This window comes from Scyliorhinus canicula, chromosome 8, assembly GCF_902713615.1.
Source record: "Scyliorhinus canicula chromosome 8, sScyCan1.1, whole genome shotgun sequence".
NCBI lineage: Eukaryota > Metazoa > Chordata > Chondrichthyes > Carcharhiniformes > Scyliorhinidae > Scyliorhinus > Scyliorhinus canicula.
Window position 1 is genome coordinate 157,257,264 of NC_052153.1, and position 22,338 is coordinate 157,279,601.

At 47.7% G+C, this 22,338-nt stretch overlaps 1 protein-coding gene across 1 annotated transcript in view; it reads left to right on the forward strand.

Moving 5' to 3' along the window:
* The first annotated feature begins 18,646 nt into the window (after positions 1-18,646).
* aggf1 (angiogenic factor with G patch and FHA domains 1) overlaps positions 18,647-22,338 on the forward strand; it is a 68,274-nt gene continuing 64,582 nt past the window's right edge. Inside the window, 2 exon segments of the mRNA XM_038805539.1 lie at positions 18,647-18,700; positions 18,814-18,895. The gene's annotated coding sequence lies outside the window, so the exon portion shown is untranslated.

Here is a 22,338-nt window from a genome sequence, read left to right on the forward strand (position 1 = left end):
GTTTGGGGCCAGGGGGGGTTGGGAGGGCGGCACTCTCAGAAATGGGGTATTGTACAGCACATTAAACTACTTTTTGCACAAACATTATGATGCCTCTGTCATATTCTTCCTCAATGCGGGCTGACCCCGGACCCTTTGCCAGTCTCTCCAGGCATCCGGGTGTTTGGATGTTGGCTGCTGCATGTGTGGTGTTGTCTCCCACACAGTGTCTCGGCATCAAGGTATGATTGGGATACTAGGCATTGCCTCCCACATGCCACATAGCCCGCCTACCCACGGGAACCCACTTGGCACGTGTCAAGTGCTCACTTAACCACGATTGCCAATTCCCTATTAGTGATTGCCTTCAGCCACTCAGCCAGAGGCCTCACAGTCGGTGGGGGTTATGGATGATCGGTGGGGCAGATAGGCAGGGACAGGGGTTGCCCCTGGAATAGGGTTGGGATCTAAGGGTTGGCACGAAGCTGCCATGAGCGATTGTCCTCCCAGTGCCCCCCAGTGACCCCCCCCACTCCCCTACCACCCTCCCATGGCGGTCCACCCCTGCGGAGGATCCCTCACTCCCCACGGAGCACTGGGGAGGCAAGCGCAGCGACATTGGACTCTTTGCCTGTGAGCAAAAATGGCTACTCACCTCTTCAGCTCCCCGCAGAAGCCCATCTGTCAGGTTCATGGTTTTCAAAAGGAGTATTAATCGGCGCCAGCATGAGCACTTGCTGGGGGGGGGGGGGGGGGGGGGGGGGGCGCTGGATGACAGGTGGCTCTCGTTAATTGTATAGAAATAGGGCTTAAGTGGTGATAATTGGTTTCTTGCCACACTACGGCGAGATTCTGAATTCGCTCGCTGAATTCAGGAGCGGCCGGTTGTACCGCAAACTGTTTGGTGCCTAGCCCGGTTCTCGTTTTTGGCCTCACCCACTATTCACCGGCCTCGTTTTGCTTGATTGCGAGTGTAACAAGGCTGGAAGGTCGTGCCTATGGTCTTTGCTGACTGGGCCAGCATTCATTGTCCATCCCTAATTGCCCCTGAGAAGGTGGTGGCGAGCTGCCACTGCTGCAGTGCACATGGTGTAGGCACACCCACAGGAATTTGACCCAACGACAGTGAAGGAACGCCGATATATTTCTAAGTCAGAATGGTGAGTGGCTTGGAGGGGAACCTCCAGGTGGTGGTGCTCCCATGTACTGGCTAGATTAGTATACAGCATCACCAAACTTATGCATAAGTTCCACTAGGAACAAAAGTCTTTTTGAAGACTGGAGCAATTTATCTGAAATGGTTGAAGTAAATGTTTGATTCCCAGGTATACCTCAGCTATGTGTAACATTGTGCACGGAACATTACAATAATAAAAAATATATCTTGAAGTAAATCCACACTGTAACTGAAATAACCAAAGGAGCTGAGGGAGCTGATCAAAGGACACAAAGAATAATATAATATTGGCTGTTAACAACAGCATTAGCATCAGATTGGTGGGACTTGTGGATTACATGTGGGGTCACAGGCTATAATTCTGACATGCCCTGCTGTAAAATCTACCTCTATAATGTTGAATGATACGGCAAAAAAGAGCAATGAATATTTCGGGACCAATAAAATGGTTTGTTTTGAATGAATATTTGCCGGATGGAACTTTTAAAATGTTTTTGACATTTTTTGGATTCCAATAATTTTCAATGATAATACATTTTTGTGTGCAACAATACATAGCAAAACACATACCAAAGGTTGGATTTTACACTCAGCAGGTAGTAGGAGCATATTAGTCATGGCTTGGGTAAATTCAAGGAATTGTGCTGATGTGTGTTTCTTTTTCTCTCTACGCAGGACTGTAATAAACTTCATTAATCAATCAATTTCTGCTCATGAGCCTGTCAGCTAATGATCTTAACTAGATAGTAATTAGTGTCACGACCTTATAAGTAAAAGTTGTGGTGCAAAATTGCTGTGAAAAATGCGACAGCAAATACAAGCTTCAGGGAGACAAAGATGGAGTTGCTGATTGATGAGTTGTGAAGTGTTGTCGAGCAAATTTTAGCTGCATGAAATATGACCTGCAGCTCAGGATTATCAATCAGCCTGGACTGAAATAGCTTTTAATGCTGTTTCAAAAGTTGAAAGTGTTCGAACAGCTAAACAATGTTAAATAGTCTACGAGTGGGCTGCACAAAATTACCATGATTTATTTTACCTTTGAGGCCTTCAGTTTTGAATCTCGTCCAAATTGTTATTATTCAAGCGGTTATTGGATAGGCACATGGAGCACACCAGAATGACAGGGAGTGGGATAGCTTGATCTTGGTTTCGGACAATGCTCGGCACAACATCGAGGGCCAAAGGGCCTGTTCTGTGCTGTACTGTTCTACGTTCTATGATTTGTTCTATGAAGGGTAAAAGACTCTTAAGTGACATGCCGTGAATGTCTACAAATCCCCACGTTCAAGAGAGAATTGGGTGCCCAAAATGTGTCTGTTATTATGGGATGGTGAGATTTATGGGATTGAAATGGTGGACGGGATTCTCCCTTTTGGGGACTAAGTCCCCACGCCCGCCGGAAAATGGGTGAGAAACACTCCGGATTTTTTCCTCGAAGGTGCGGGGTGATTCTCCGTTTTTCAGGGGGCCCGGCTAGCCAGACCACGCGGCCGCAAGCGGGTCCGCGCATGCATGCGGCGGCCCATCTTGGCACAGGCGCCGCTGACATGGCGGAGCCACACAGCGGGCCCGCGTGGAGGATGGCAGGTCCCTCCCAGATCACGACGGCCCGCCGATCAGTGGCCCGGCCTGACCACTTCTGAGCCCCCCTCCACCCCCGCCGGAGTCAGATACCACCCGCCCCCCACCAGGACCACCACTGCGGCCGCGGGTCCCAGCTCCCGCCGGGTGGTACCACATGTAAACCACGCTGGCGGGAATTCGGCTGGTCGACCGCAGGGGCCTGTTCCAAATCTGAAATTAAAAATAGAAAAAGCTGGAAATACTCAGCAGGTCAACCAGCATCTGAGGCGAGAAACAGAATTAAGGGGTGCAATTTAAACACTGCGTTGTGCTCGGCACAGATTTGAGCGTTCCGGTTGAATAGTGGGAAAGGCCAAAATCGACATTTGCGCCAGGCGCGAATCAGTTTGCTGTATAGCCAGTCCGCTCTCGATGGCAAGTTCTGGATTTTGCCCAAATATGACAAACTTATTATTAATTCGCATTTGCATTCATTTCCAGCTCATTAGCGAAATGGAAGTTGAATGCAACAGCCTGCCGGGAATTAACCAGTTCCCCTGCGAAAAATCACATGGGCATCATTCAGTTTGTTTGTTTGTTGCTGCCTCTTCTGTTTCTGTGTTCTGGAGTAAGGGAAAGAGAGGAAGTAAGATGAACTGCTCACCTGGAGAGGGACAAGGGTGTTCTTTCATTCGGTGTCAGTAACGCTTTCCAGTGGTAATTTCCACTGTTAAGAGTCTACTGCTGGGAGATACAGGAGGGGGAGAGAGAGGTGGATTGATCCGAATGCAGCTGTAGCTGCCTGGAGGCAGAGCTTCTCTTTGCCTCCACCTCTTTTGCTTCTGTAGTCTGGAGCAAAGAAAGGGAGGGAGTAAGATGACCTACTGCTGGTGCTGGAGAAGGGGAAGGGATGGTGTACTGTTTGACTGAGCAACTTGCTGAAGGTTTGAAGAACCTCTTTAGCAGATTACTGGTGACTTTATTATACTATTGACTGTTCAATGTTTAATGTCTGGCATCCATGGGTTTGCCTGCTGTCGCCTGCTACTTCTGTAGCCTGGAGCAAGAAATGTGAGGGAGTAAGATGACTACTGCCAGTGCTGGAGAGAGCGAAAGGGTGCTCTTTTATTCTTCTGATGTGCTCTGCATCAGTGTGTCTTTCCGGTGTGATTATTCCCACCTTTAAGGGTCTACTGCTGAGAGCTGTGAGAGGGGGAGATGGAGGTGGAGTTGCCCAAATGCTGCTGCGGCTGTCTGGATGCTGTATGTCTGTTTGCTACTGCCTCTTCTGTTTCTCTGGCCTGGAGCAAAGAAAGAGGAAGTAAGATGACCCACTGCCAATGCTAGGTAAAGAACGCGGTGCTCTCTTGCTCTTCTGATGTGCTTTATGTCACTAGGACCTCCGGTGTATTGTTATACTTCCCTCGAGGGACTTTCCATCGATGCAGATCTTCTGCTGAGAGATGCAGGAGGGAGAGAGAGTTATTGCATTGTTGATTGTTCAGTGCATGGGGGTCATGTGTTTGCCTGCTGCTCCCCCCCCTCTTTTGCTTCTGTAGCTTGGAGCAAGGGAACGGGAGGCAGTAAGATCACCTACTACCAGTGCTGGAGAGTGGGAAGGCGTGCTCTTTCACTCTCCTGACATGCTCTGATCAGTCTGATTTTCTGGTGTATTGTTGTCTCCCCCCTTGAGTGACTTTCCGCTGAAGCGAGTCTACTGCTGGGAGCTGTGGGAAGGGAGAGAGAGTTAATGTACTGTTGACTGTGTAGTGTTCAATATTAGGAGACTGTGTGTTTGTCTGCTGCAGCCCCTTTTGCTTCTGTGGCCTGGAGTAGGAACCTGCTGCAAGTTCTGGTGAGAAGTATGGGGTGCTACCCGCTCTTCTGATGTGCTCTGCGATGCTGTGACTTTCTGGTGTATTGTTACGCTTTCCTCATCGACCTTCCACTGATGCGAGTCTACTGTTGGGAACTGCGGGTGGGGAGAGATTTGCGGGTTGATTTGGATGCTGGTGATTTAATGGTACTGTTGACTGTTCATGTTTAAAATGTGATTGGTTTTCTTTGTATAAATGTACTGTTGCAGATTTATGCTTGTACCAATATTCTGTGACAAGGTGCTTGTGATTATGCGAGATGGTGCCTTTTCCTTGTTGGTTGATGGTTAATGTGATATATCGACTGTTAAATGGTTTATTTTTATTATTTGTTTAAATTGCCATAGTCCCAGATGACCGTACCTGCTTCCCCTTTGAGGGTGAGAGCTGACTGGTGGTTGATTTAACCTTAGGATCACCATACCTCAGGCGAGGGCAATGTTTGAAAGACGGGCCTTCATGAATAACCCCAACTGGTATTGTTGACCTTTTAATAAACAAAATGTTCTCACGTGGTGCTGTAGGTTATGTTTGCTGCTTGCTTCTGTTGGTAGCTGCAAATACCTGAAGGCCGTGTGTTTGTTTGCTGCCGCCTCTTTTGCTTCTGTGGCTTGGAGTAAGGAAAGTGAAGATGTAGGATGACCTGATGCCAGTGCCGCATTCAGGAGCACTTCTCTCTCTCTGCTGCTGCTCTAATGCAAGTAGTAGGTATGCCAATTTGACAGGCTCCACGGCACGGTGTACAATTATTAGCATTGCTGCCTCACAGTGCCAGGGACCCACGTTCACTCCCAGCCTTGACTGTAGGGAGTTTGTATGTTCTCACCGTGTCTGCGTGGGGTTCCTCCAGGTGCTCTGGTTTCTTTCCATAGTCCAAAGATATGCAGGTTAGGTGGATTAGCCATGTTAAATTGCCCTTAATGTGAAAAGATGTGCAGGTGGGGTTACAGGGATGGGGGGTGGAGAAGTGGGGCCTGGACGGGGTGCTCTTTCAGAGGCTCAGTGCAGACTCGATGGGCCAAATGGCCTCTTTCTGCACTGTTGGGATTCTATGATTCTGCAGAATCATGCACTGAAAAGAGAAGAAAACAAAAGTGTGCTGCGAGGATTCCTGAGAAAGCCCTGCCCCTCAGCCCTCTACTCCTCTGGGACCTCCACCATGCATTTCCCTCTTAGTGAGGTCCTCTCCACTAAACCTCACACCCTCCCCTCTCAAGTTGCCATACCCCTGTATCTGTCCCTCTCAACTCCACCAGGATTACCACCTGGTCTCTCAAGAGTCTCACTGGCACATTTCACGTGGTATTTCTCCAGCCCCTGCTCATCCTTTTGTTAGGTGACATGACAATTGAGTGGATGATTGGGCCCACATCTGCATCCTCATGGGGCACCTCAAAGAAGCCCCCTGTCATGATCTGTAAAGGATGAGTGATGATAGACTTCACCCTGATGCCTTTCTTTGGGGTTCACATCAGTGTATCCTATGTGATAGGATTGTCTTGTCTGAGCATTTGAATTCAATGCTTGGGACTTAAATCAATGATCAGTGAAATTTAGCTCTTCATATTTCATTGGCAACCATTGTCTTGTCAATAAAGGGTAAAATTGTACATCAAGCAATTGAATGTCTCTTGTGACAGACGAGGCACAGCTGATTAGAGTGAAGCCTGCAATTAGCATGACAAGCACACATTTAGAGGGCACCCTCATTCTCCCATTTCATAGCCCTACACACTTATTCCTATGCGACAAACTTCCTACACAAGTGCAATTGATATTCAATACAGCTTGATCCCTTGGTCTTTAGAGTTCTGCCTGAGTGTGGAGTTCTACTCACAGTTTGATTGTGATTTCCCAAGTGAGGGGGTCTTCATTCCTCATGAGGCAGGGGTGCAACCCATTCCTGAGTCGCCCACTCTGCCCTTGCAGCTTGACCTCTCATGGAACCCCACCCAATAACCTCACAGTCACTCCCAGAGCTGGCCCTCAGCATTCACCTCCTCCCACCCTCTTTCCAGCTCCCATTAAGGGCGGCCACTCCCTCAGCAGTGATTTGGCCTCAAGGGGGACACAGGAAATGATGCCTGCATTCCAGCCTCCAGACCTCTTTAAAGCAAGGAGCACCCTGAAGTGAATGGAAGGTAAGTCCTTCTAGCGGCCCCTTCCCCTGAGAATGAGTGACTGATCCCTGGCCCCGGCTTAAACCTATCTGTGTGTAGGAGTTTTCTCAGAGACTGAGTATTGAGTTGGCTTTTACATGGGGGATTTCCCCTCGTAATTACTGCTCAGCTAACACAAAGACTCACAGAGACAGCAACTCTGGTTAAGACGGCTTTACTTTCCAAGCTTGGTTAACATATAATGGAGAGTGATTTAGATAAATGCCAAAATGGACCAGTAATAAGTAACCAAAACTGACCCCACAGAAACAGTCAGCCACATTCCAAAAACACACCACCTGATGAAAAAAACCCAACTCTGCTTTACATTGCTTCAGGTTCAATAGTTATACAATTTTTAAAAAGTTGTAGCCCTGTCTCAGCTGGATTTGGTCCAATCCTTGTCGCTATAGATTATACCTTGACCAATGAATTTTACTTTGGGAAGCATGGTAACTGCATGATCAGCTCATGCTGTAATCATGTCCTGCCCACTGGCCATCAATTCCTTTTCAAGACCTCCCCCCCCCCCCCCAATATGCTGCCTTTTGTTCTCCTTCACTCTCATTTCCTGTTTTCATAGTTTAAGGTGTGTCTAGGGTTGCTGATAAGAGCTGCTTCCTCTGGATGTGTTTCTGCTGACCATGTTATTTCTGTATTATTCTTTCCTTCTCAGGAATGTGGTCAGGTTAGTTAGCTTAAAACCCACTTTACATTGCGGCCACTACTATTAACAAGAGTTTAAATGCATGTTGCTGTCATGTCCTAAGAATACATGTTCAATGGTTACTAGTCATTACTGGATATATTTTCTACGGTTAGCTTCAGTCCTCAATAAACTAATTTATGTACAGCTATTCTAGTCTTATCCTAGCTATCTAGTTCTAAGGGGTTTATTCTCAGGACTCTCGCCTTTCACTGTGTCGCCCACGTCCTCTCCGATGCACCCTGAGCAGTGAAGAGTGTGGAAAATCATGGCTGCCTGAGTGACCACCTCCGATACTCCCCTCGGAGGTGAGGCTGGCTTTTGTAGACCTATTGTCAATGACGCATGACATCACACTGGCACCCGGTGAATATTCCGTGAGGCTGGGTGTGGGGGGCCCTGAGACAGCGCTCACTACTGTTTTGAAATGCCGTTCTCTGGCTCCCGCGGCATGATTCGCACTGGTGGGGGAGAGTGAAAATTCCAAATCCCAATCACACCGGAGAGAATCAAATTGTTTCTCTCCTGAATTTGACCTCGGGCCGAGTTTCTCATGGACGGAGAGGGTGAGGGCTCAAAATCACCCCCACTGGTTCAGCCTCAATTGGAGTTTCCCAGAAGGAATTTCCAGTAATTCTGGGGTACCAGCGGGAACTAGTTATTAACAGTGAAATAAGACCTGCTGCTCCAGAGGGAATTACCAGTTAATATTGGTGATGGTACCAGTAAGTCGGAGGTTGGTACAAGTAATACTGGCAGACTAGTAGGAAATACCAGCAATACTGGTGATTTGGCTGGCATTGATCCGAACTGGCTATTCTTCCAGTTGGCCCACCATTCTTTACATTGTACTCATATTTATTTCTTATACGCATGTATTTATCACATTCATTGCTGGTGCAGACTCAAGGATCAACCAATGTCAATAACTTCCTCTTCCAATAGTTTTCTTTGAAGAGAAATGCTCAAGGTTACTAAGTGTGATTCTGCAGATTGTCAGACAAAACATCCAGAATAAAGTATGCATGAAAACTGTGCAAATTCTATTGTGAAAAATGGCAGACATACAAAATTAAAATTCTTCATTGATGACAAGAGGAAAAATAACCTCAGAATTACGATTTCAGTAAAAGGTCAATAATTTCTGGAAAAAGTGAGAAACCACAAGGTAGCTGCGCACGCTATCGTATTGCTGATTGATTTCAGGCTGTATTTTCTCCGGGTTCAGATCCATTACTTTCTCTGCTCTTTCACTGATCAGCTTGAATTGCTCCTTTGAGACCTCAGGCTCGCCTAATCCCTTCTTCTTCAAATGATGAGTGAAACGTGCTGCAGATGGGGAAGGAAAAGGGAAAACATAAATATTGACTCATTGAAGCCATTAAGGTTTGCCCACTGGCCTGTCACACTCGCCCACTGTCGTTCATTGAGCTCCAGACTGTCCTGCAACTGACTGGACTGGGTGCAAGGTCTGTAACACAGAATAAATTACAGTGCTTGTCAGACTGCATGAATGCTCTGTGATATCCATCTCTTTTAAGGATGCTTTATGTGTGATATGGCACAGGTTTCATCCATAACATTCAGAAAATCATACGTACCAATCTATTGGGAGTGTAAAGCACCTCCGCACGCGTGCTTGCCCCAACAGTGCCAATAAATGTAGGTGCACCTTCAATCAGTGAAGGCCTGGTTGGGGTTTTGCTCCAAGATGCATGGCCATGGGCTGCAGCATCCTCTCATGCGATTGCTGGGGTCCTCGGACTGCAACAGATAGCAAGAGAAAGAGTTAAGTTTACATGGCTCCTCGGCACTACTATAGCTGTTTCATAAGGGTTGCAGTTTCTAAACTTATATTATTCTGTCTTCTAGTGCTGGAAAATTAGTCCTGGAGCCGGCAGTTGAGTCTCGATAGCTCCTTCAATCTTTCCTGGAGGCGTGGAGTGATCCTAGAAAATGGCTTCAGCTTTTGCTGCGAGGCTGCTGTCTCTATCTCTCTCTTCTGTTGGCCGAGAGCTGCCTTCTCTGCCTCCAGCTTCTGAACGTCCAGCTTCCCGGCTCTGGGCAGGTTCTGAGCAATCCTCCGGCTGCATTGCTACTCTGGAAGTACTAGCTTTATTACTCTTGGTCGCTAGATGTTGGGACATTATGCTTCTCAGCTTCTTCTGGTATATGTTCAGGCAATCTTACCCTCCTATCAGGAAAAAATATGGGGCAGAATTCTCCAATGCCAAAATCGTGATTGGTGAACGGGCGGAGGAAGGACTCGGACGCCACAATCGGGGCCGGCGGAGGTTTGACGCTGGCCAGCCATGCTCTGCCCCCTCTGAAATGGCACCATCATGACGCATGGCGCGCGCAGTCATATTGCCGTTGGCGCCTCATTGGCTGGCCCACTCACGATGCTCCACCCCCAATGGGACGAGTTCCTGACGGCACAGGACACGTGTGAAACCCAGCATGGTGGCTGCGGACTATGTCCAGTGCCAAGACACTCGGCCGAGATCCGTGCCGTTGGCCAGAGTTGGGGGGGGGGGGGCTTCTGCGAGGGCTGGGGGGACTGGTGGGGGGTGGCCAGTGGGTGGCCATCGCGGATGGCAGGTTGGGTCCATGGACGGCCGGCGCCTTGTTGTACGCCGCGACCGCTGGAGGTCGTCAGCTGTGTGCAAAGTGCGGCCTGGGACTTGGCTATTCTCTGCCCATTTTCGCCGCGAGAAGCAGGGATTTCGGTCGGTACTGGTGCTAGCCCCTCACCAGTATCGGAACTGATGAGGGGTTCGAGCCAATTTTTTCCACATTAACCTCCCACGGATTCTCCGTTCGAGCCGGCACTTAGCCACAGAAACAGAAAATCCAACCCATGAGATTTTAATAAGGTTGTTGGCATTATTGATGTGAGCAGGCAGATAAGTTCCATGCAGTCTTTTCATTTAAGTGCGTAATTGTTCATACCTAGCCTGTGAGAGTGCAATATTAGCTAACACGGTGATAAACAATGAGTAAAGAGCTGTGCATGTACCCTGGTCACAGTAACATCTTCCAATACCCACTTTACTTATGAGGAGTACGTCATCAGCACTGGTCTCACTCCCTATAGTTGTACAGCTTTGACTCATGCTGGGTCTTGAGATCAAACCATTGAATGTCCTCTTTAACTGAAATAATCTTGCTGAGTTGCGTATCATCTAGGGATCAGACATAAGTGAACTTTGCTGCACCAACCACTCTTGTTCTTAGAGCTATGGATTGGATTGATTTGAAAAATCAATGCCCAAAACAAGCTCTTTTCTCCAGAGTTACAAAATGCATGTCATCATTATCATCACTCTAAAGCTTCCCTCAGTGAACCAATCTAACCCCCCAACTTTGATTTGATTTATTGTCACATGTGCCAAACTACAGTGAAAAGTATTTTTCTGCGGTCAAGAGAACGTACACAGTACGTACATAGTAGACAAAAAGAATAATCAACAGAGAACATTGACACATAGTACATCGACAAACAGTGATTGGTTACAATGCGGAACAAGGGGCCAAACGAAGCAAATACATGAGCAAAAGCAGCATAGGGCGCCATGAATAGTGTTCTTACAGGGAAGGAGGGGGAGTCGTTGAGGAGTCTTGTAGCAGTGGGGAAGAAGCTGTTCCTATGCCCGGATGTGTGGGCTTGGCAGGCTCTCTGCCCCTTCTCACTCCAGCCACTAAACTTTCCCCCTCTCCTTCCAACCTCAAAACCCTCCACCTCTCCCTCCTGCCTCCAAATTCTCTCCCTCGCCCTCCCTCCTCCAAACCTTCCCCCTCCCACCAGCCTCCAAACCCTCCATCTCTCCCTTCCTCCTCTAAACACTCTCCCTCCCTCCTCCATACTCTCCCCAAGCCCGCTCCCTCTTCTAAGGGGGTTGGAGTTGGGAGTGAGAGGGTGTTGGGATGTGAGATGGGGGTGGGTGATGGTCTGGGTGGTTGGAGTTGAGTGGTGGGTGAGTTTGGGTGGTGGGGAGAGAGGAAGAGGGAGATGAAGGGGGAAGAGAAGAAAGGGGAGGAAAAGGGGGAGTTGCCTTCTCTGCCTCCGTAAAATCTTTAACTTACACAAAGTCAATTACAAAGGCAGAAGGAAGATAAATAGACTGAAAGGCCTAATGGTAAATGGAAAGTGGGAAATATTTAAAGAAACAATTTAAAATGCTTAAAAAATATATATTCCATTAAGAAACAAAATCCCAGTAATACAGATTCACCCATGGCTTACTAGCGAAGCTCAGGATAGTGTTAGTGTGGTGGCCTGAAGCAATACTGAGGAGGTTCTTTATGTAACCGTATGGAGCTTATTGATAACAAGGCCAGAGGCCTGTTGGCCCTGGCTGCCCTGGAGCAGCAGCTCCAGTCCTTACATGCTTACTCCAGATGTATTCTGCTTCAGAGGGGACTCCACCCTCTTGGTTGACCACCCACTCTTGGTCTTCATTGGTTCCCCCAAGCCAGGTGACACCCCCCTTCTCCCCCCCCCCCCCCACCCCCCCACTCTGGTGTACTGTCTTAAAGAGACAGACACCACAATCTACTACTGTTCGATTAAAAGACGAGGCTTGTAATGTGGCAAGTAGAGAGCTCGAGGATTGAGAAGGTTTTAGAAACCAGAAAAGGAGAACCAGAAAGTTGATAAAATGGAGAGAAAATATGGGAGTAAACCAGCAGGAATATGAAAACTGATTTTAAGAGGCCTCAAGTGGTGCAACATGCAGCAAACCACCATAAATCTTGAAAGGTTATCTGGGAGTGCAGCAGGGCTCCTCCTGAGTGGGCCATCCAGCAGAGGTGTTACTCAAGCAGCCCAATGGTCTACTCTATCATATTACATGTGCCAGCATGGGTTTTGCACTATGCATGTTGCTTACGTGTGCCTGGGTTGTGCTTTAGAGCCTTCAACCACATTGTCAGTGGTTGTCAGTGATTAGCCCTTGCCATACTCAGGTAGTTATGGTGGCTTAAATACAGGTGACACAGTTGACTGCTGCAGACTGAAGGTGTAATGACACCAGGCATTGACCTACATGATACATTGTACCTGCTCGGACACCAAGTGGATGTTACAAAAGTAGAATCCCTCTCAGTTGTGCTACACCTCAAGAGTTACGAGTATTTGGTCTAAAGCAAAGGGGTCCTCAGATGTGCTTGACCTAACAAGGTACAAATGACTAGTATTTATGAATTAAGCAGAGTTTATTAAGTAACATGAACTTAACAAGAAGCAGTGAAGACAGCTCGGGAATATGATGGGCGAGATTCTCTGGCCGCCCCCTCAGCGTGTTTCTCGGCAGCATGAGGTGGCCCGCTGTTGGTCGGCAGCAGGATCTTCTGGTCCAGCCACTATCAATGGGATTTCCCATTGAATCCATCCCACCCTGCCAGGAAACCTACAGAACGGGTTCTCCATCCATGGGAGCGGAGGATCCCGCTGGCGAGGACAGCTGGATGATCTCGCCTTTTATCCTTCAAGGGAGTAGGGTTTGTTGAATGCTGACAGCACAGTCAAAATCTGTTTCCCCTGTCTCAGATTGATGAACTATATCTCAGAAGAAGTACATCATTGAAGCAATTCTCCGAAATGGAGACTAAGTGTTCGCGCCGCCGTGATCGCCATCGCGTTTCACGATGGCACGCAACGGGCGTGGGGACAAACAATTCTGACCCCCACAGGGGGCCAGCATGGCGCTGGAGTGGTTCACGCCGCTCCATCCTCCCTTCCCGGCGCCGCGCCAACCCGCGCATGCGCAGTTGGGCCACGCTAACCCACGCATGCACGGGAGACTTCTTCAGCGCGCCGGCCCCAACACAACATGGCATGGGGGTTCAGGGGCCGGCTGTGTAACAAAGTAGGCCCGGGGGGGGGAGTAGAGGCCGGCCCGCCGATTGGTGGGCCTCGATCGTGGCCAGACCCCATCGGAGGCCCCCCACCCGGGGGACGGAACCACCCCCCCACCCCACAGGCCACCCCCCAACCCTTCGCGCAGAGTTCCCGCCGGCAGTGACTAGGGGTGAACGGCGCCGGCGGGACTCTGCCGTTTCCGCGCGGCCGCTCGGCCCATCCGGGCCGGAGAATCGGCAGCCCGCAATGAGCACCGGGCCAAACACGCCAGCGCAAATGGCGCCGATTCTCCGCACCTCGGAGAGTCGCACACCGGCATCGGGTGGCGTGGCTGCGGCGATTCTCCGGCCCGGCGCGGGGCTGGGAGAATCGCGGCCACTAATTTCACAACGTTTATCCCTGCTTTTCATTATTCCTCTTTGCTTATTTGGAAATATCCCAAATTACCCTTTTTCGCTGGCTATGGCTGAGTTTCACCCCACCTTTGCAGCCCTTGCTTCATGGTTTGCACACTGAGTCACAGCTCTATCTCTTACTTCCTTTGACCCAGACGTTTATGGGGTATATTTTCTGAATTGTTGTGGGCAGGACGGAAACTGAAACAGACCATTAAAAGTTCAGTTGACTTCAGGTGGGAATTTCCAGTCTTGGGGCAGGTGGGACCTGAAAATCCCATCCTATATATCATTATGAACAAATGCTGCATCTTTTAGGTACAGATTACTTCAGTATAAACAATGCTTCTTGTCAATGGTGCACCTATCGCAAATATTCAGATGAACATACTCCAAACCAATCCTACAAATATTAAAACCATGAAACCAAGGTTAAAAATACCTCCTAACATAATATCAGAAGTAAAGGTTTCCCTTGAGTACAGATCAATTAAATCAATGCATGGTTTGTTTAAACAGATGGGCATTCGCCACAAGTGTGAATACTGTATCAATGCCAGCTCGATCTCATTTCCCGATTTTGCCCGCCCCTTACCAGTGGTTTTGGGAACCCACAAAGGGCCAGGAACCTCATTTAAATACATTTGAATAAATTCTAATATTTTTAATGAGCCTCCCCACCACATGATTCCCCCTCACTGAATATTCAAACCTTGACGATGTCACAGCACATCGGCGACGTTTACAACAGCTTCAGGAGAATGAGAATCAGTCAAGGGGATCCCACCAATGCGCTCAGATAAATATAATCTCCGAGGGGGGGGGGGAAGAGGGGCATCCTCTGGCACTGCCCCCTGGCAGCAGTTGGCACTGCCAACTTAGCAGTGGTGGCCTGTGCCAGGGGGCAGTGTCAGGGGCGGGCCCTCTGGGAGCCCCATTAGGGGTTGGTTCCTGTTATATGTGATGGGGGGGGGGGTGAAAGGGCCGATGCCATTGAAGGGGGAATTGGCATTGAAGGGGAAAGTGTCCGCGATACTGCCGCAGTGGTGAGGGGAATTAGGGGTGGTGGAGAGCCCCCGATAGCTTTGTGTCTGGGGGCAGAAGGCTCCCAGTAACACCATGGTGGGGAGGGGGTTAACCCGATGTCTTTGTGGGGGGGGGATCCTGAGTGTCTTTGGGGGTGTAGGGGTTTTATAACCTGATGTACCATCAATTGGACTCGAGACACGATGAAGATCCAAACCGTGGCTTTAATCAGCTCGTTGTTAGCCCGGTGGTCGACTACAGAGAAAGGCCGACCGCCGGGAACTCTGTGTACTTATACCCCGCCTCTCGACCAATTGGTGAGCAGTCACATGACTAGTCGCAGCCAATCGGACGAGAGGCACATGACCAGCCAGAGCCAATGGGAAACCAATGCTCTGCACCAATGGCAGTGCTCACATTCATACCACCACACAACCCTTTAACGGTGATGCCCCAATCTCTGTGGAGGCGGCCTTACTGGCTCTATCAGGTTCCCATCAGACTGATGGTGTAAAACATGCTCTCAGATTTTGTTTTTGTCAGAGTGGCTTAAGGTCTGGAGTGAAAACTCAGCAGTGCATCTGGAGAGATACAGGCCGGTTTTCAATCAGAGCCTCACTCTGCCAAATTATGAGAGAAGTCCACCCAAGGTCTCCTCATAAGTTCAAATAATTGAACTCAACACTTTTAACTATTCCTCCAGAACAGACTACCCCTTGAGTCGACCTTAAGTATGGTTCCTTACAAGTACGTTCCTTCCTGTTCCCCAATTACCCAGATTGTTAATTATAGAACAAAAATTGAAACTGAACTATTTAAAGTGGCTTACTTAAAAATTCATGAATATTAGTTGACCCTAGATAAAACCTTTGAAATACAGGCTGGATTCTCCGCTCGGGAGACTAATTGGTCCTGGTCTGCACTGGTGCTAGGGGCGGCAGCCAGGAGTGATTCCCTCTAGCTCACCATTATGAGTGGCGGTGGCCCAAAACCGAGCTCCGGTGGCAAGCCCCCCCCCCTCCCCAGCACAAATTCTGCCCCCACCCCCAGCTGACAAGTAGGGCATCCTCCCTACCCCATCACCACAATAATTATGGGTCATTTCCCCCCCCACAGCACGCACACATGAGCGTCACCATACCTTCGCACCAAACCCCTCCATCAGACCCCAATAGTGACCCCCGTATCAGAGACCCTGTATCAGAGACCCCCGTAACAGAGACTCTTAATGAAACCAGCGCATCAGAGACCCCCGGATCAGAGACCCCTGGATCAGAGACCCCTGGATCAGAGACCCCCGCGTCAGAGACCCCCGATATCAGAGACCCCTGATATCAGAGACCCTCTGCGACAGAGACCCCTCGCGTCAGAGACCCCAGTATCATGAGTCCCTCATATCAGTGACCCCCCCCATATCAAGACCCCCCAATGAGAGTCCTCCTGCCATCATCAGATATCCCCAGATCCCCCGATATCAGAGACCTCCTCCCATATCAGCTATCCCCATGTCAGCGATCCCCATATCAGCGATCCCCATATCAGCGATCCCCATATTAGAGACCCCCATATCAGCGATCCCCTTATTCCGAGACCCCCATAACAGAGACCCCCATAACAGAGACCCCCATAACAGAGACTCCCATATCAGAGACCCCCATATCAGAGACCCCCATATCAACGATCCCCATATCAGAGACCCCCATATCAGCGATCCCCATATCAGAGACCTCCTCCCATCATCAGAGATCCCCATATCAGCGATCCCTATATCAGCGATCCCTATATCAGAGATCCCCATATCAGAGCTCCCCATATCAGGGACCCCAAAATCAGAGTTCCTCCAAACAGAAATCATCTCCCCACAGTCACCCTGGCCTGGAAACTAGAGCAGTCCAGGCAGAAAGTGAAAAATCACTGCTTTTTCACTTACCAGCCCTACACCTGCTGCTTCAGACAGAAGTGTTGAAAGCAGCAGCTGTTACTTCATAGAAGATGAAGCTAACACAATGTTTAGAAACATCAAGGAGATAAGTGCTTTCACTTTCTTTTTCTTAGCTGAAAGCACTTAACTTTTTTACATGTGGTGAGGTGAGGACCTGACAATCATAGCTAGATGTTTATTAACATTGTGGTTAGCTTAAAATCAGGGTACTTGAGATGCATTCAAGCATGAATAGAAAGAAAATAAACAATCCAGACACCTGGCTCTCTGAAAGCTCTTACCCTGTCAATTTCTCTTTGACAGTGAATAAAAGCCTTGCAGAAAAAAGGATCTGGGGGAGGGGGTGGGTTAAAGCTTTGTGCTGTGTTTTGGCTTTCTATGAAGTAACAGTCATCTGTGCTGGAACCACAACTTTTCACAATATACGTTAATGATCTGGAAGAAGGAACTGTAGGCACTGTTGCTAAGTTTACAGATGATACAAAGAAGGACAGGTAGTATTGAGGAAGCAAGGGGACTGCAGAAGGATTTGGACAGGCTAGAAGGGAGGGCAATGAAGTGGCAAATTAAATACAATGTGGAAAAGTGAGGTTATGCACTTTTGAACGAGTAATTTAGGCACAGACTATTTTCAAAATGGGGAAATGGTTAGGAAATCAGAAGCACAAAGGGATTTGGGAGTCCTTGTTTATGATGCTCTTTAAGTTAACGTGCAGATTCAGTCGGCAGTTAAGAACGCAAATGCAATGTTAGCATTCATGTCGAGAGGGCTAGAGTACAAGAGCAAGGATGTACGTCTGAGGCTGTATAAGGCTCTGGTCAGACCCCATTTGGAGTATTGTGAGCAGTTTTGGGCCCCGTATCTAAGGAAGGATGCGCTGGCCTTGGAAAGTGTCCAGAGGAGGTTCACAAGAATGATCCCTGGAATGAAGAGCTCGTTGTATGAGGAACGGTTGAAGACTCTGGGTCTGTACTCGTTGGCATTTAGAAGGATGAGGGGGGATCATATTGAAATTTACAGGATACTGCGTGACCTGGATAGAGTGGACGTGGAGAGGATGTTTCCACTTGTAGGAAAAACTAGAACCAGAGTACACCATCTCAGACTAAAGGGACGATCCTTTAAAATATAGATGAGGACGACTTTCTTCAGCCAGTGAGTGGTGGATCTGTGGAACACTTTGCCGCAGAATACTGTGGAGGGCAAATCACTGAGTCTTTAAGACGGAGATAAATAGGTTCTTGATTAATAAGGGGATCAGGGGTTATGGAGATGAGGCAGGAGAATGGGGATGAGTAAAATATCAGCCATGATACTACTCATTCACCTGAGGAAGGAGCAGTGCTCCGAAAGCTAGTGATTTGCAACAAACCTGTTGGACTTTAACCTGCTGTTGTAAGACTTCTTACTGTGTTCACCCCAGTCCAACGCCGGCATCTCCACATCAATAATAATAATCGCTTATTGTCACAAGTCGGCTTCAATGAAGTTACAGTGAAAAGCCCCTCGTCGCCACATTCTGCCGCCTGTTCGGGGAGGCTGGAACAGGAATCGAACCCGCGCTGCTGGCCTTGTTCTGCATTACAAGCCAGCTGTTTAGCCCACTGTGCTAAACCAGCACCTAAATGCACCAGCATTTTCTCTTTCGTTGCCGTTGCTCTTCACAGGGTGTAAAATAAATGACAAGTGTGTTACTACTTCTAGAATCTTTTCCTTTCTATTTGTCTGCAAAAGCACTTCACGAGTTCCTTTAGAACACAAGTTCCCCCAGCATGCAAAGCCACTTCACGTCCTGCAGAGGGGGCACAACAGGCCACGAGCGCGCGTCCGACTTGCGTGTTGGCGGGACTGACGTTGAGGCGGCGCCGAGTGCCTGACGTCACGGCGGCGCCTGGAGGCCTGACGTCACCCCGTCCAGGGACGGCGGCACCTGGCGCCTGACGTCACCCCGTCGAGGGACGGCGGCGACGTTCACGGCGACTACACGCCAAGATGGCTGCGCTTGCTAAGTACAGCAGCTCTGCAGCAGTTGTTTTTCAGTTATACGGAACGCGAAATAAATTTTGCCGCGAGAAGGATGTAGTGGGTTCTGGGCAGTAATGTAATTTATTTGCTTTTTTAGGTCTGTCATGTGAGGCCAGGGTCAAATCTTGAGTTTGAGGCGCGGAGACTGGGAGCTGGGCCTGTTATCGTTGATTTTCATGGTAAGCCAGAGGGAAGGGAGAGCGCCCGGGCTCCGGCTGCAAGCCCCCCCCCCCCCCCCCCCAATAACATGCGTTGTACAGCAAACAGGAAGCAAAAACCGGGACTGGAGGTGCAGCTTGTCTGCCCGCCAGGAGACGGGGAATTGTTCCGGGTGTTGAACTCCTCTGTTCGAATTGAGTGAGCTTTTAACTGAGTTCACATCTACCGGAAATGTTAACCTGCCTCCCCGCCCCCCATGGATTCTGTATGTTTCCAGTCTTTTCTATCCTTCCTATCCGGTGGCTGGTTATCTCCCTGATTTTTTTCCCCTCTCCTGCCGTGCATTTCTGTTTATTCAGATGATTTGATTAATATGCTGTGTGGAATACGAGGGCCTTTAAGAAGAATGCGTAAAAGTGTTGTAGGGGGGAATTGGAATTTATTTGCAAGGAATCGTGCAACAGACATGAAAGTGCCTTTTCTGATGGCTCTTTAATAACGTCCAATTCTTCAGCATTCCCTTGGGATTGTGGGTGATCCTGCTTTCACTCTGGTCTGATGGGTTCTGAGATGGCTGATAAATCCAACTTGGTCCACTGCTCTTCACTCATCGGCAGAAATCTGGATGAGATGGTGTTGAGAGGGACATTTTGACCCACATCTCAATTCATAGAATTGCTACGATGCAGAAGGAGACCATTCGGCCCAATGCGTCTGCACTGATCCTTGGAAAGAGCACCCTGCCTAAACCACCATCATATCCCTGTAATTCCGTAAAACCACCTAATCTGTGCATTTTTGGGTGGAAACCTATACAGACACAGGGAGAATGTGCAAACCACACAGTCACCCAAGGACAGAATCAAACCTGGGTTCCTGGCGCTGGAAGGCAGTAGCACTACCATTGTGCCACCATGTTGCTGTGGAACCTAAGCAGAAGTTTTGATTACGGAAGGTTTTGTGATAGACAAAGCAAAAGATTTATTTCTGTCCATTGAAATCAGCATTTTGAGATCGAAGGAAGAAATAACTAATTTATGTTCACAACCCCAGGATTTCCTCAAGTGTTTCATGGCTAACAAAATACATTTGAAGCATAATCACTTTTTTATGTTGGGAAACATAGTAACCAACTAGTGAGCAGTAGGATTTCACAATCCTAATCACAAAAACTGTTTGTTGATGTGTTGGCTGAGGGTGGAATGTTGGCCTGGACAATGAGAGACCTCTGTTCTTCCGTGGCAAAGTGCCAGCTGATGGTACAATTTGTTTCTCAGATTAACCTTTCCTCTGCGAGATGGCACCTCCAGTAATACAACACTCGCTCTGCACTGAATTGTCAGCCTAGAACTTTACATGAGTCTCTGAATTGTGTTTTGCTCTCAAGGCAGGTGACATAACAGTGAAGGAAATCTTGCTTACTTTCCATACATCAAATCCAAAATTGAATCGTTTTCACATGAAAATAAAGCCCGTACTTCAGAAATATGGCCTTTTAAAAGATCAATACCAGTTTTCAGAAATCATCACCAAACCTTGTGAGGTCACCCATCTGATAAATTCTCATGTCTGATATAAAATTGTTTTAACTCTTTTTAAAAAATAACAAAATGGCATGATATGGATCTCTTTAAAATACAGCTCAATATTTTTGATGTGATTGTTTTAAATGTCTTTAGCATAGCATTGCTAAGGTTTCTATTGCAAAATTGTCAAAAGTAACTTCTGGTATAGTAGTGTCAAACTGATATGGAGTGCTACTTATGTTGATATATTGTGTCTCCATTATTGTTCTCATTTACACAATGAGATTGCAAGATAAGTTACAAATTAAGGAGAGTATTTGGCCTATCTTAATTCAGCCATCTAGATACACACTGGAGTCTTTCATTGTGGCCTCCTATTTGAAACAGTAAAAAAATAGAAGCAGGAGGAGGCTATTTGGCCCTTCAAGTCCGCTCCGCCATTCATTATGATCATGGTTGATCCAATTTAATAGCATAATCCAGCTTTCCCCCATATCCTTTGATCCCCTTCGTCATAGGTGCTATCTCTAAATTTCTTGAAACCACACTGTTTTGGATTCAACTACTTCCTGTGGTAACGAATTCCACAGGTTCACCACTCTCTTGGTGAAGAAATTTCTCCTCACCTCTGTCCTAAATGGTCTACTCTGTATCCTCAGACTGTGACACCCTGGTTCTGGACACAGCCACCATCGGGAACATCCTTCCTGCATCTATCCTGTCCTGTCTTGTTGGAATTTTATAGGTTTCTATGAGATACCCCCCTCATTCTTCTGAATTCCAGTTTCTTAAATGATTCTAGGATTTTAAATTTCATACAATGCCTGGGAGTATTGCTCGCTCCTTGTGAATAACTTGTTAATCCTCGTCCTCCTGTCACAAAATAATTTTCTAAATTGACTGTTTCTATATCTATTGTATCATTTGGCTCATACCTATGCTTGCTGTTGGTAGAGCTATCTAATTAATCTCACTGACCCTGTTAATTTATTTCCTTCTGCGTATTTACTTTTAATTTATTATTTCACGAGATGGGATGTGGACATCACTGGCAAGGCCAGCAATCCTGAATTGTCCTTGAACTATCTTTTGACTATTTTGATTGAATCTACCAAATAAAGTACAAGATCACCTCTCGGTTACCTCCTTTCAACTGAGAAGTTGGAGGAGATACTTTTAACCGAAAGAAAACCTGAAGGAAATGGGCAGCTTTGGGTTAGGTACCCATTTTACACTTTAATTTTACTTCAGTGAAATCTTTAATCCATTTAATAACATGCTTATTGATTTTGTCCATGATGGCTCTGATTCTTTTTATTCTGTAAGCTAAGCTCAGCAGCACGGTAGCATAGTGGTTAGCACAGTTGCTTCACAGCTCCAGGGTCCCAGGTTCGATTCCCGGCTTGGGTCATTGTGCGGAGTCTGCATGTTCTCCCCGTGTGTGCGTGGGTTTCCTCCGGGTGCTCCGGTTTCCTCCCACAGTCCAAAGATGTGCGGGTTAGGTGGATTGGCCACGCTAAATTGCCCTTAGTGCCCAAAAAGCTTAAGTGGGGTTACAGGGATAGGGTGGAGGCGTGGGCTTGGGTAGGGTGCTGTTTTCAAGTGCTGGTGCAGACTCGACGGGCCGAATGGCGTCCTTCAGCACTGTAAATTCTGTGATCTATGCTTTGCCTTTCAAGTGACCCACTTGTTCCAAAGCATTGTTGAATACACTCCCCAATCAATTTCCCTAAGAGTTCTTTAATTTTTTTCCAAAATAGCACCTTTTTGCTGTTCTATACTTGGCTTCTGATTAGTATTTCTGAAGGTTAAGTCATGATGAACTTGCACATTGTGTATTTGCCAACAAGTGGGCAAAGAATGAGGGAGGACTTCGTAGGTAGCTATAAATTCTAACAGGACTAGATGGGGTAGATGCAAAAAGCATGTTCCTGATG